The sequence below is a fragment of the Meleagris gallopavo genome, chromosome Z (assembly GCF_905368555.1).
Source record: "Meleagris gallopavo chromosome Z, MGAL_WU_HG_1.1, whole genome shotgun sequence".
In the NCBI taxonomy this organism is placed as follows: domain Eukaryota; kingdom Metazoa; phylum Chordata; class Aves; order Galliformes; family Phasianidae; genus Meleagris; species Meleagris gallopavo.
In genome coordinates this window covers 70,999,550-71,015,235 of record NC_139435.1, presented here as the reverse complement: position 1 = coordinate 71,015,235, position 15,686 = coordinate 70,999,550, and the positions used below count along the sequence as shown (strand labels likewise).

General features: G+C 38.4%; 1 protein-coding gene across 5 annotated transcripts in view; it reads left to right on the top strand.

The window, feature by feature from the left end:
* SRFBP1 (serum response factor binding protein 1) overlaps positions 1-15,686 on the top strand; it is a 64,890-nt gene that overhangs the window by 9,285 nt on the left and 39,919 nt on the right. Inside the window, exon 2 of one of the 5 annotated variants that reach the window (XM_085213940.1) lies at positions 463-544. The exons of the other annotated variants lie outside the window; for them this stretch is intronic. The gene's annotated coding sequence lies outside the window, so the exon portion shown is untranslated. The remainder of the gene's footprint in view (positions 1-462; positions 545-15,686) is intronic. 5 annotated transcript variants of the gene reach the window in all.

Genomic DNA, 15,686 nt, shown 5'->3' with positions numbered 1-15,686 from the left:
TTGCCACATCATCAGTTACACTAACAAAACCAGCAAATTCTGATCAACCATTGACACAGATTTTCTTTCAGATTATGGAAGCGATTAAACATGGCAAACTGTGCTTTTTGGCAGTACTGTGTTTAACCCTTATCAAACTATCGTACTTCAGAACAGAAAGGAAAACCTTTCCATAGCACAAGTGGTTTATATAAAGTGTATGTGGTAGGCCACGTAGGCTAGCAAGATGCTGTCGTAAAACATCTGTGGTTGCTTGGTGTGGTGGTGTACAATAACGAAAAAAACATGCAAACACAGTCACGGGAAACTTTAACTCGTATTTGAAAGGAGCTGTGAGATACCTGTACTGCACAGAATGCTATCAGATTTAATATATAGGTGTATATGCATACTTACAATGTTTTCTTAGAAATGCTTTTTATTATAGTAAACGTGCTTAATTGTTTGGTGCTGTCCTTGCAGATGTCTTTTTACAACCTCTGCATTACCAGGCACGAAACTTGCTGCTAACTGGAAAAGAAGAAAGGCTGAAATGGGGTAAAAGGTAGGGGAGTATTATGGTGTTGGATTTTTTTCCCAGTAAATTTTTAGAGCGGTAGGAGCGCGCTAGGAGAAGAATAGTAATCAATTGTGAACTCATTGTGAAGTGGTGGTTGGTGTAAGAGTGACACAATTCCTTTCAGTTTGTCTTGTGCTAATGGGGGTTAGTAGTGCAATTAAAAGTTTTTCGGTTAGGGTTTTTGGCACAAAAACGATGAGCTGCTAAGTAAACTGAGTCTTTGATTGCCCTTTAGATCATATTAAGAAAAGGATTTTAAAATGTGCTCGTGCTTTAGTGAAAAGTTACAAGTCCATTACTTACTCTCTTACAAAGGTAGGTCACAACGGTGAGTGTTTATTCATGGTGCATTACATTGGTGCAATATCAAATAAAATGTGTGTATGTGTATTCCAAATTTACTTAGAATTTAAATCAGTTACCATATCTTTACAGTGCAGACGTTCTGTTCGCCTTTATTCTGTAATGAGCATGCAGACCAGAACTGAGTCCAGCAGAGTATTTCTGGAATGGCTCATACAGCACTTCCATTTAAATCATCAGTAAGCTTGATACTGACCGGAAGTAAACTAGGGCCACTAATTCACTAATTAGAGTATGACATCTGGAAGTCTGGTTGGAGTCATTCAGTTGTGTTGACAGCTAGTTTCTCACAGACTGGAAGACTTGTTTATAGTCTAGCAAGCATCAGATATAAAGTGGGTCTCGGCAGTTGGACTGGGCGACTGCCAGGTTATGATTGAATAGCAGTTTGGTAGGATGAGAAGTTGGGTTGGAAGGTCTTTAAAATTGAACAGAATCTCAACAGTGCATTGTCCTGTCTGGGAGCAGAAGTGAGGAGCACTCCAACAGGAGCCAGAGGATCAGGGCAAGGGACGTCATGTTAGGGACTTTGTATTTCCCGAGTTTAGGCTACTGTGTATTAAAGTGCAGGTAAGAGTAAAGCTGTTTAAGAGTGTCATTTTCTGGCTTAGCGTACTCAATTTCTGACTCTCAAAAATGAGAGTAATACCGTTTCCAATAAAAGCCTCCCAACATGCTTTTAAAATGGCTATACATTTCTCTTTGTCTTCATTGTTTCTCTTCTTTTTCTTCTGAGCTCATGAGTTCTCTAGTTTCTGACCTTGATACTTTCCACTGAAAGTGAAAACTAGCCAACAGTATAAAACTGACTGGTGGGAAACACAACTTCTTCCAATGTCTACAACTCTTATAGCTTTTCAGACTAAAAATACTGAAATAACATTTATTTTTGTCTTGAATGAGAGTGTTCAAAGAAAATCCGCCCCTTTCAAGAAGTTACTCGAAGCCAATGGGCAGACAGAGAAATGAGATTTAACATGAGCAATACCTGCAGTGTATTACAGGCATAAAGCTACCTTAAATGCTGGATGTGCGTATCCAAATCCTTAAGCATCTAGCAGAACAGTTTCCATTATATTTTTACCCACCAAAATGCTGAATACCAAATACCTATTCAGCTTATCAGAATTTTTGCTGTGGTGATATATTCGTGTTTTCTGGACGGTGCTATGGCTCTTTGCAGTGATATGAAAAGATCTCTGAAAAAGTCTGAGGTCTTGCACAGATATGCTGATGCACTAATGGATGTACTGGCTGCATGAGAAGATAGTAGGAGCTGTTCTGAGTAGCAGCTGGTTCAAAGGAATGAATAAGGGATTTCATCCAGAGGCAAATATCTCTAGAGGACTGCTGCAAAGGAAATAAGTCACATAGGAACAGGATAGCACAACTTAAATTCAGTTGCATGATAAAATAGGAATTCCAGACAATATAAGCAGAGGGTAGTTAAGGCAATTGCTCGCTCTCAAAGTGATTTAGAAATAACCAGCATGGTGGAAGGGAAGAGAGATGCAACAGCCTTTAGAGTGAGCAGGTATTCCAGCTGTCAGAAATGGTGGCTGGGTAATGTGTGCCAGAGGAGGAAGTAGCATGAGGGGCAAGAGAGCTCGTGAAGGGAAATGCTGTATTTGGTGTCAGAAAGCTGGAGACTGAAGAAGTAAGCAGCAAGCTTCAGGAGATAAGGATGCCTCAAAGGAGCAAGCACTGGATGCTGGAGAGACTTTATGAATGGCTGAACAGAGCACATACCATGCCTAAAATAGGTGGGTAGTGTGAGTGGTGTCATGTCCGAGTAAAGATTTTGCAAAAGCTTTACGGTGCAGTTAGAAATTGTGACTTATACTGGGATGATTACAGTAGCTCTTAAATCTGGCAGCTACCTGATGAAGAACTAATTGCTCAAAGGCGTTTTTGTTAAACAGCGGCATCCAAATCTCTGGCAGGTGTATTTTATGCTCTGTATTCATTATACTTCTTACACCTGTCCTTTTCCTCAGTTTGTTTCGTCACAAAGAAATGTCCGGGAACAATACAGATGGTTAGATGTTTCTTTAATTTGTTTTTTCAAGCAAAGTTAAATATTTCAATTACATGACTTTCTAATATATATGTGTTTACTACAATTTCTTAGTATTAAATCAATTTTATTAACTGTTTTGAGGGAGTAAAAAAATGCTAACTGGTGTAGAAAGTTAACTGTCCATTCCTAACAGAAAGAATTCTTCCTGTCCTTCCAAAAAGACTGAAAAGTAAGCTATGTTAGGTAATGTAATTAAAATACGTAGGGCCTCACTTCCTGTGATGAGATTATATATATATTTGGCCTTATCTGTATTTACCACATGAAAGAGTTTCCACAAAAAAAGATAAATTGAGTAGGCATGCTAGCATAAATCATCTTAATGGAAGAGTAGTTTTGTGTCAGTGGGATACTGTGCTTCATGATCTGGCAGGCAAATAATACTGAGGCATATCTGAAAGGCGAAGAAGCTCACCTCACTTGTTGCTGAGCTCATTAGCCTTTGACGCAGGCAGAATATTAATCCTAACTAAATTAGAAAAGTTGGTGATGCAAATTGAATCACCTTTTTATCAATGGTTATCAGAGTGTGGTAGGCCATGGCTTTTGTCATTCACAAAGAGAACCCTTGCTTCTAGCTAGTGTTGTGCTCACGGTGGGTGGCTTTGTGTTGGGGACAATATAGGGCATTTGAGAAGTCTTAAACTAGGTGTAACAGTACATCATTAAAAGGAGTTTAAAATCCTCTTTTGTTAGTATTTTTTAGGTAAAATGAAGACATTTTTCATGAGAGGACAGGGGCTAGACCATCTTAATGAACTAGCCATTTCTCAATTTCTTTATTTTCCTACATTCCATGACCTATCTCTCTCTATGTATCTCCTGTATGATGCTTGATTTTTTTGCTAGAGTATTGCAAAGCCAGATATGTAGATTTTTTCACATCTGAGATTTAAAGTATCGAGCATCAGACAAGAAGTTAGAAACTTCCCGTGTTATTGTTTGGAGACAGGAGAAAAAACTATAGTTAATTAGTTATTAGGCAAGTTAATTAAACTTGCCTAATAGGAATTCCTTCAGCTTGTAGGATTTGTGTAGTACTATGAGTGCTTCCTATTCCTCTCTCTCCAAAATGCAGGAGTACTGGTGATACTTGCTCACATGACGAAGATTTGGTTTACCTGCTACAAGATTTAAGTTGAATTGTGATTTCCTTCTATCCAAAACTAACTTAAACGCAATATTTTCAGTTTTATTTTAGTAGTATGAGTTGGCAGTTGAGGCCTTTTCCTTTTTCTGATGGGATTTTTTGCATACCTAAAGAAACCTTCCTACCTTTGGTTTCCCAGTCTTTATTCCTCTTCTTACACATATGGATGAGCTACCAAAAAAGTAGTTGAGGTGTTGGTTTTTTTTTGTTTTTTCTTTTCAATTTCATTTTTTATCTTTCATAGGTACAGAAAAATGGAAAAGTGACTTAATATGTATTAATAGGTACTTGTCCAATGTGGTTGTTACTCTGCTGATATTTGCATTCAAACAATAACATGGCTTGATTTTACCTTATCAACTTGAAAGCATTTTTCTTGTATGATTTGTGTTTGCGTAACAACTGTATGGTGACACTGAAAAGATAGTTTTAAGTGGGTGAGTCTTGTTAGGAGTGGTTGTGTTGAATGACATCTTCACAAAAATACTTAGTGCCTTTTCAGTTGTTATTAAGAAGTGCATGTTTGCCAGATGTTGCTCAATGATAATTTTTCACAGGCATCCCTCTCATTGCCTGGCTTCTCTGCATGTGGAACTAATCTGAGCTGCATATAAAAATGTCTCTTTTTTTGTATGTGACATCCCTTACACAGAAGAGCCTCTCCTACTTCCATCCATTTCAGCAAGCAGTGTTTGATTCCCCTTGAAATTTCACTCGTCAGGTTAAAAACATCAGCCAAAAAAATATAGTAAGTATAAAATATCCTGTGTGCTTACACGCAGAAGCTGTGAAGGCTATACTCTTACAGCTTTGCACCTCGCTGTCCTTAAAACTTCATACCAGTATCCTCATTCTTCCTCTGTCTCTACAGCTTTTTACTTACCCTTGGAGGCCCCCTCTGAGCACTCAGCAGTAGCTGTAGCTACACACTCATGTTGCCCTGCCAGGCATGCTGGTAAATGAGTGTGCGTGTGTTAATTGGCAGCCAAAATCAAAAAGGTCTGAATTCTACTTACGTATCTCCTCCATGCTTGGCCTGTGAATTGTGCTTCTTATCTCTTCTTCAGTTACCAGTTTTCACAGAATGTGTAGAAACTCTGGCCTGTGCTGATCTCTCAGGTTTGGTGTCTGTTAAGTGAAGTTATTGGGCGGAGATGCTGACTGGCAAACAATGTGATGACAAATCTAATTTCCTCAGAAAACAGGTTAATAAACTTAATTCCAGAACAAAGTCTTACTGCTCATCAGGATGGGTGAGGAAAGTAGTACTGCATTGGCTCTGAGAACTCTGAGGTTTCCTTTGGTGAGTTAGGAGGCCAATACCACTATCTCATTGCAGAAATGACCATTAGGTGGAAAAACTGTGTAGTCTGAGTGAGACAGTATGGCAGTTGATGTGCAATTATTGTGTCCGTAGAATATTGAAGGCCTGTCATTGTGTGATGGATGATGTATGAAAACCCAGGTCATGCACTTCTCTGAAGGTGACTTAAGGCATGCAAAGGCCAACTGGTTGGCCAGGTGAAGAATGCTATGATGATGCTTGAATTACCCATTTATTGACTGCAATTCACAACAATCAACTGCTATGTGGAAGTGAAGGAGCAAGTTAATGACCGGAACCAGAAAGTACTAGAATAGAAGAGTGCCAGAATTTACTCACTCTTACCACTCTCCTCTTGTAAACACTGATACCATGCTCTTTATCAAATGTCTTAGAGACACTTGGAGTGGCTTATAGACAGCGAAACTGAGATAGTTATGGAAATGATCACATGCACCAGCTTGTCCTACCAACCGAGGTGTGGTCTGGTTGTTCTGCTGCTGCTTGGCTTGCAAGAAGGAATGATGCCTATTCAGGTGCTTTAGTTTCAAGTTCTGCTGCAGAGGAGTTGGTAACTAGTAGACCTCTTATTGACTTACACAGCTTGAAGTCAGTCTCCTTTTGAACTTTGAAGACTTTTTTAAAAATAGCACCTCTCAGGTTAATGTAGAGTAACTTCAGAGTATGGGTGTCAGTTCCTCTCTCTCTCTTCTATCTCGCTGTTTTAACAACTTGTGCAGGTTGTTCAGAAAGGTGCCTGTATTTCCCAGAGTGAAAGAAAAGAGAGTAAGAACACTGAAGTGTATCTTAAATCAGGGAGGAAGAAGCAAAACAACAAAGCAGTACCCCGCTCATCTCCCAGCTGTTAATACTGGGAATGCGCCTACTGTGTTTCTGACTTTTTTTGTGTAATAGACTCTGTACCCAGTTCTGCCACAATTTTCTTAAATTCCAGGTTTGGATAATGTTCACAAGTTGTACAATTACTGAAAAAAAGTTTTACAGGTTTTGTTAGTCAGCGTGTTTCAGGTTATTTAGAACCTAGGGATTCGTGATGTTTCACCTGCTTTTGAAAGCTCCACTATCTGCAGAGTAAAAGGATACAGATACATTCTTCTTTATTTGTTCTTGTGTGTTTATGTTGATAATTCTTTGTCGTAATTGCAGCTTCTTCTATTACTGTCTTCCTGTGAAATCAAAGCATAAGGAGATGTGAAATTCCCGTATGGTTTCTAGCCAGCTCTCTGGTCTGATTAAGAAATCCTGACTATAGAAATGCAGTGATTTGAGCTTAGTGCGCATTGACTGCCTTGGTCACATCCTCTTGCAGCATTCCATGGAGATACTTTTAGCACAGTGCTTGCTGGGGGTTTTCAAACTTGCGTCCTGCTGATCAGTTAAATGCAGAGTTAGAAATCACCTTCTCATAGCCCTCAGATTTTTGATCAGTTGTCCCTCCCCCATTCCCTTCCCCAGTGTGGTAATTCTGGGTTCATGTGGCATCTTTGGATGTTTGGTTCTTATCTGGCCATTTGCTACTGCTGTTTATTTAGGGTATAGAAAGCCTCTAGCCAGCTAGGCAAATTGAGAGCTCACATGCTTTCTGAAGTGCTATATTCAGCCCAGTTCTTTACAATGAGGCGCTGAGTTTCAAGCAGTAAATCCATTGAATTTTGGTCTTTGGCAGCAAGCAGGTAACTCTAGACTAGTCTTTCCCCCTCTCAACTATCTGAGATATTTTTAATCGCTTTTCAAAACCTTTCGATGAAAACGCTAGCAGTCTGAGTAGTCGTGGTTTCCATATGGAGAAATTATGGTAGAAATTACAACTGTTTTACATGCAGGAAGAAAAGTGATCCTGTCCTAAGCAAATACTTTTTTTTTATATTTAAAGATATTATACCAAAAGACTCATTTCAGTGCTTCAGTTGATAACGTATAAGGGAAACAGCATAGGCAGGCTATAGAGGAAGGGTTTGATGGTAATTCACAGGGAGTATGTGCATAGCCTGGCCAGTGAGAAAGGTGGAAACCTGCCTAGGTATGCAGTCTGCTTGTTCTCATTCATCGTAAGCCCTCCTTGGGATCCCAGTGGCTGGATCCTGAAAGGCTGCAGGCAGGTGCCTCCACTTCTTCTGCCAGCATTAGGTAGCAGGTGGCCATGTTTCAGTCTTAAAAAAGTTGTCACAGCTTCCTTCATCCACATTTGCTTAGACATATTGCAGTTCTATCCAGTCCACTTGCTGCAAATATGTTCATCTGCAGCAAAGGACAATAAAGGCAAGAGTAATGCTGGGAAGAAATTAAGCAAATAGGAACAAAAAGAAACTGTATGTTCCTTAGCTCTCACCCTACTGGGGTCTGATCCTGGTATTAAGTAAGAGGATAGTTTACTGATCAAAGTCTGGTTTGTGGTCTCACTCTGTCTCCATCTGTGTGTTCCCACCTTGTTATTTTGCCCTGGAACTAAAAAGCATTCATGTGACCATGATGGGAACCAGTACAGGAAACTGATATGACTCAAGATTGAACTTGCTTTCTTTTTTTTCATAAGCTTAGAATCCATTTTGTGGGTATACATTTGTATAAAACAATCTTGGAACCAAACAGCTGAGCCCTGTAGATGCATATAGATTATTCTTGCTGCTTTTACTTCCCTGCTTACACACACTTTTATAATGCAAATGTGGGAAGCTATAGTCTAGTAGTGACTATTTCCAGGTATTTTGACATGCATAAAATTCATACTGTAATACAGTGAATCTTTTTTATTAAAAGAAAAAAAAAAAGTAAATTTGGGAATTGATAACTTTTCCTAAGAATTTGAAAAATCGTTAGATATTTCAAGCTGACATTCCAGATAATAGAGGAAAATATTTGTAATGAAGTTCCAAAAACATTTTTTCACTTAGATTATTCACTCAAAAGATTATATGCTGTTGTTCATTCCGGCTAATACGTGATCCAGCTGCAGGTGTTTTGAATTTGAGAACTCACTGTTGCCGAAGAGCACCAAAATTTAACATTCAGAGTACTACATTGCCGTGGTAATTTTTTGGTTAGAAGACTGCCAAGTAACAAAAATGAAACCAATGCTTTTGGTGTGCGCTTTCCTAGGAAAATAAAGCTCTGTGAAAACTGAAACATTACTTAGTTCCATGTTTTCCTTCTAGGTACTGGAGAGATGTCGAATACTGAGCTTAAACACATATTTTTTTTGGTGTGTTCTTTTTGTTTTTTTTAAGCTGGATTTCTTCTTGGGACTTTTGTTCATGCATAACTTAAGCAATGTTCACAAATGTTTTCCTTGTGTTTCTAATGAATTTTTTCTTTTGTATACATAAGCAGGTGAACCGGAGATTTCAGTCGTAATGCAGTACAGTCAGGAAGCTATTGTATTATGCAGTACAGTCAGGAAGCTATTGTATTTCTTTGAGTGTATTTAAATTTTTTTTTTTTTCCTTTTTTCTTGAGTCATTCTGGTCTTAATGGAGCAAAACCCGATTTCAGTCTGCTATGATTCCTTTGTCATGAAAGGTCTCAGCCAGGACTGAGGCTTGTACCTATTTCATTTATAACAGTTCATTCACTAGACACTGGTTTTGTAGGTGTGTAAAAATTTCTTGAAAGCTATACGTAGTAGATATAAAATAGGCTTTCTGAGACAGAGTTTGCTAGGTAGATCATTGAATTTTTGTTGTCACCATTCCACTCTCGGATCCAGTTTTGTGATAGAGCCTGTTAGCCTTGCAAGCCCATGAAGATTCTCAAGTATGGGAGCAAATTCAACAATACCCTCTTTTTTTCAGGCATCAGGTGGTGTCAGAGGACTTTGACTTCTACCAGGAGAGCATTTCCAGCACACGTATCTGGTTTTGCTGAAACAGTTATTATGAAGAGACATAGTAGACCTTGTGTTCCAAACTGAATTCAGATGTTTATGTGTAGAATTACAGAACACTGCATTGGAATAATATTGTCAAACTATGAATGAAAATTTCTTGTAATTGTGCCTGGACATTGAGTCTGATCTTGATACAGAAGAGACCTCGCGGTGTTAGAAGGGAGGAAGAAGGTCTTGGTTCAGTGTTTGTATAATAATATTACAGGTGTTATTTGATCGGAATAGAGTGTTCTTCAGACAGCTCAGAGGAAAAAAACATGGCCATCAGTTTATTGGCTGTTAAGCATTTTGGATAGCTGGGGCCAACTGCAAAGTAACTTGTGAGTTCTAGATCTTCTGCACAGCTTTGGTAGTACTCTATTATTTTTCAATAGTTTATATTAAAGAGGGCTTGGGCATAAAATATTATTGCTTATTTTTTCTCTGAATCTGTTGATTGCTTTTTTTTTTTTTTAAGAATGTTGTGGATTTTGTTGGTTTTTGTTGCTTTGTGAAGCACAGTTGATACTACAGAATCAGGTCTAGTATTAAATGGGGAGGTTGGTGGCCCTGCATGTAGCAGGGGGGTTGGAAATTCATGATCCTTGGGGTCCCTTCCAACCTGGGCCATTCTGTGATTCTGTGATACAGTTTGGAACAGGCACACACCTTTCTCGATACATCCACAAACCTTTAGTCACACTTCGATTTTTTCCTAATTGATGGAAAACTCGCTTCATCTGGAGGCATGTTGTCTGTCAAGGCCTCAAAACAGGTTTTGGAAGTGACCAAGTGTAACATTTTTTTCTAATGTAGAGTTTCTTTGAGAACTTCGCTGCTCTTGTTTTAGAGATGTGAATGCAAATATCTTTGACTAATCGTGTAAATTTGCATGTGAATTGTGCCTGTACTATCATTTTGTCTGCATTGCTTGATGGCGATTTTGTTGCCATCACGGATCTTAAGGACCTTTCCGTAGTTATTTAGGTTTTTGGAACCCACAACAAACTTTTATTATTACTAGTATTATTAATAATTACCAATTGCTTCATTTTCTTTTCAGGACACATGACAATTTTCTTAAAAGGTTTTTTTACAACAGACTCTTAAATAATTTCCTTAAAATAACAAGAATCATGGTTTGCATTGTTCTATATGCAATAACTGCATTCCGTTAATTTAAAAAGGATAGTGTGTGTGATCAAAAGCTCCTGCCAGTACATCCAGCACAGATTCATTCCTTCTGAGACTTTTGTTAGTTGTAATTAAGTGATTTGTAACAGTGATTCAGATATCATCATGCAGACAAAGCTATTTTCTTGCAGAAAATACTAGAAGGAAATTTTTATACCAAAGGTATGATTAAACAGTCTTTTGTGAATGTTTTTTATCAGTTGGATTTCCGGGCTGCAGGTATTTGCTGCCAGCTTACATCAAGCTCTTAATTCAGCAGCACCGTCATGTCCTTCTCCACAGAGCTGCTCTCAGTCCACACGTTGCCCAACCTGTACATCTGTATGTTTGGGATCACCCAGACTTAGGTGCAGAGTCTTGCATTTGGCCTTGTTGAACCTCATTAGTTTCTCATGGACTCACTTCTTGAACTTGTCTAGGTCTCCCTACATGGCATCCCTTCCGTTGTATGACTTGCACCAGTATCAGCTTAGTGATGTCAGCAGGCTTGCTGAGGGTGCACTCAGTCCCACTGTCTGTCATTGGTCAATATGCTGAAGAGCACCGGTCGCAAGACGGATACCACTTGTCACCAGCCTCCGCCTGCCCATAGATCCATTGACCACAGATCTCTGGATATGACCATCCAGCCAATTCCTTCTCCATCAGGTAGTCCATCTGCTAAATCTCTCTCCAATTTAGAGACAAAGATAGGTTTGGGACCATATCAAAGGCTTTGTATAAGTCAAGGTAGATGATATCAGTTACTTTCCCTTTCTCTACCAATGCTGTTGCTCCATTGTAGAAACTCAGCAGATTGGTCAGGCACAGTCTGCCCTCAGTGAAGCTATACTGGCTGTCTTGATTCACCCCTCTGCCTTCCATGTACCTTAACATAGCCTCCACAAGAATCCATACTCTTCCCAGTAACTGACGTTACAGGTAGCAAGTACTGGGAGCTCCTGCCTGTGTGGCCAGTATCCTTTTAATATACGTTATACGGAAAAGAACAGTTCATGTTATAATCCACCACAGTAAATTGCACTAATTTGGCAAAGGTAAAATTAGAGGATTTTGAGTGGTGAGTCACTGGCACAGGCTGCCCAGAGCTGTGGGTGCCCCATACCTGGAAGTGTTGAAGAACAGGTTGGATGAGCCCTGGACAGCCTGATCTTGTGGGTGGCAACCCTGCATGGCAGGGGGAGTTGGAACTGAATATCTTCAACATCCATTCCAACTTAAGACATTTCATGATTCTAAAATTACACAGTTCTCTTCAGGCAAGTAATTTCCTGATGATCCTATCTCCCTTACTGTCTTTTGACAGAAGAAACTGCTTTCTGCATATGGCAAGAAAAGGCATATATGAATCTGGCTGGTGTATGAGGGCTGCACCAGAAATAATGCCTTCATTATGTGTGTCATTGTACTCCTTGGGTCTGTTGTAGTTTCCATGGAAATAAATAGGAGGCATTACTTTCAGAGCTGTCTGCATACATTGTGTTCACTTGCTTTATATTGAAAACTCTTGGGGCAGTAGAAGTCTATTCTGTGAAATAGCTAGACACATGGTTTTTTTGTTTTTTGTTTTTTGTTTTTTTTTTTTCCATTTCATCTTTGTTTAGGATTTATAGTAATAGAAATACCCTCTATGGTATCTGAGAAAGGCATAGTGTAGAATGGATGTAGTTTCTGGTGCAGTTCTTAAGCTAAGGTTTTTACTTCTGAAACATTCTTGTATTCTGTCAGGCTAGTGTGCTTCACTATATCGGCTTATTTTTGAAAATGAATTAATTTCCACTATTATTTCTTACAGATTTAAAAATTTATAAATTATCTATAATACAATTGTGGAATATTTCTTGGTGACTATGACCAGTTGTTCTTACTATTTAACAATTAGAGTGCAGTTGACTCTTTAGATGTTTTCTGCAAAACCAAGTGTCTTCCAAAAGACATCCCGTGTGCTTTATTGCAAAGAATCCTTGAAGTGGTTACCTCCATTTAAAACAGCATGCTTCCTGAATTTCTAGGAATCCTGGAATGTATTGCTATTGATAGGTCTGCTTTGAGATTTGCCTGAGGCTATAATTATTCTTTTGAGTTTACTGTTGCCTTGAAGTATATTGCAAATTCTTGTCTGTGTGCCCTAAAGCATTGGTAAGTCTGACCCTGTCTGATAGGTTAGCCTTTGCAAGTTTCGGTGCAGAGAATCATCCTGTTTTGTTGTCTTTTATTACTTAATATTTGTTTGTTTGTTGTAAATATTTTTATGAGTAAATGCTTATTATAATTTTTTAAAAGCCACCACAGCTTTTTTTTGTTGTTGTTTACTTGTTTCTGTTTGAGGAGCGTAGGGGGGTTCTTTGACTTTTTATTTTCTTTTTCATTGTTTAGTTGTTTGCCTGCCTTGCTTTTTGACACACGAAGCTGATGGTTCAGTGAGTCCTGGCAGCCACAGGGGTAGTCTAAAGCCCATTGTTTCAGGCACACTGTATATCTGAAGCAAAGCCTTTTTCATTTCTCTTCCAAATAACTGACTGCTTTCTTGAGAACTTCATGAGTACTTCCAAGAACAGAGTTGATGCATACTGTGTGAAAGAAGTGACTGTGGATTACATAAATTGATGTGCCTAGCCTGCCAAGGAGTGAATACCTTCCCTCATTCCTGCTGTCATATGTCTACAGAGATTTTATTGGCTGGCAGCTGGAGAGGCAGGGTCTTGGCTCGTTTACGCCCCAGAAACATGCTGTGTCTGCATTAAGATTTCTATAAAAATACATTACAAAACATTTTGGAGAGAAAGTTAAATATAATTAGTATTTGGGTATGCAGTAACTACCATGTTAAGTCACTGTATGAATTCTTTGAATTCAAATGAGTTTATAGCTTGGAGATACTTTAAAAAGCAAACAGAAAGCAACCACCTTCCTTCTGAAATGGTGTACCCAGTTTACATCTTCTTGAACATGTAGTATCTAAGAAGTGTTCAACTAGAATATGCTTTATTTTCTTTCCTCCATTTACAAGAAGTTTTATTACAGGGAACTATTCTTTAAAAAGATAATTCCCCTCAATATCAATTTTTAAAAACAAAATTACACCCTAAGATGGCAAATGTCAAGCATTTCTTTGTTAGTGCATGGAGACTTACAAAGTGCAGCTATCTAGCATAGATTTGGCAGAGTTCCTGTGACTCGCCACTCACTAACTAAAGAGTTTCCTCCTAACATCTAATCTGAATATTCCTTCATATAGTTTAAAACCATGACCATTTGTCCTTTCGCTACTGGCTCTAGCAGTAAGGCCCCCATCTTTCTTCTATTTTTCCTTTAGGTATTGAAACACTACAATCATGTCTCCACTGGAGCTTTCTCTTCTCAGAGCTAAACAACTCCATCTCTTTCAGTACCTTTCAGCAGGAGAAGTTTCCAGTTTTTATGGGCCTCCTCTAATAGGAGGAGTTTCTATTATGGCAAGGGCTCCTGAGCGGAATGCTGCAGATGGAGCCTCACAAGAGGGAATTACCTCCTTTGACCAGCTGGCCACACTTTTAAATGTAGCAGAGGATATGGTTTCCCTTCCAGGCTTCAAGCATTCACTAACAGCTCATTTCTAGCTTCTCAACCACCTTTCCTTCTGTTATATCAAATGCATCACTCAGCTTGATCTCATCCACAAAGTCTCTGAGCGTGCACTCAATCCTACTGTCTATGTCACTCATAAAGATATTGAACAGCAGCAGTCTCAAGACAGTTCCCTCAGGGACACTGCTCATCACCAGCCTCCACCTGGACCTAGAGCCATTGACCAAACTCAGCCAATATGCTAATCCCACTGTCAGTGTCATTATCTTTTGGGGGACCATACAAAAGGCTTTGCACGAATGAAGGTAGATGGCATCAGTTATCTTGCCTTGTCCTCCAGTGCTCTCACTGTATTAGAAGACCACAAGTTTGGCCCAATTTGCCCTTTTTGAGGCTATCTTGCCTGTCACCAAACAACGTTTTCCCTTTTCTCTCTGGGCAATTTCAAATAACTACCAAAGAACAGTTGCCCTCCTACTTTCTACAGAAGCGTTGCTTTTTTTGCTTTAGTATGACAAGAGGAGGGACCTGCAATTTGAGGGTCCTATCCCTAGAAATTGTTTCAATAGATTAGTCCTTCAGTAGAATCACTGCTAAGCACAATATGAAGTTTAAATGCTTACTTATACAAGTAACTTAGCTACAAATGTAATAAGGAATGTGCATATTATGTCATTTTTTTCAATCAAGTAATGTCTTCTTGTCTTTTTGGTCTCAGACTTTCCATCATAGTGTAACGTGAAATGTTCCTCGACGAGCTTTGAAGATTTTTTTGTTGTTGCTTTGTTTTGTGGTTGAGATTGATTGTAGTTTCTAATGCTAATATTCCCTGGGAGAATTGATTGGATGATAACTTAGATATTTGGGCAAGATGCAGTCATTTTCATACTGTCTCTAAGAAATTATAAGCCAATATAGAAATTTGAGGTCAAGAACTTACTTGACAAAGTGGTGCCAGCTTCTTTTGAACCTTATCTGCATTGCATGAATCTAAGATAAATTTGACTTTGTGTCAGGAAAAATGATGCTTTTGTTTAAATATTTCATATTTTGTAAATTTAAATATGAAATTTTAATATTGATGCATTTTAATAAATAACATTTGAGAGTTAATTTAGCAATACTGTAAGTAGTTGTTGAATCTATCTCTATGAAATGTGCTTCATTGTGAAGACCGTGTTCTGTCCTAAGAACATGGGAACATGATGGAGTTTTAAAACCAGAAGATTCCAAAGATTTTTCTATTACTATTACATTTTTACTAACAATTGTAATTATTTTCCTCTTATTTTTGGGAGAGAAGTAAGACCAGAACATCCCTGTCAAGTTTTCTTTAGCATTAAAATACATTTTCAAAGGTAGAAGGAATTGGTAGAGTAGGAAGTTGAAATTGAGTGTAGCGCATTGAATATCTGTATAGAGATTTTGAATATCTACTTGTATATCTCTGTATGTGCTTATATTTAACAAGAAACTGATACATAAAAACATTTGCATATCTTGTTTTCTTTATACTAATTAGTGTTTAGTTTAAGAATCTTTCCTTAGATCTTTTAAAACGTTTCA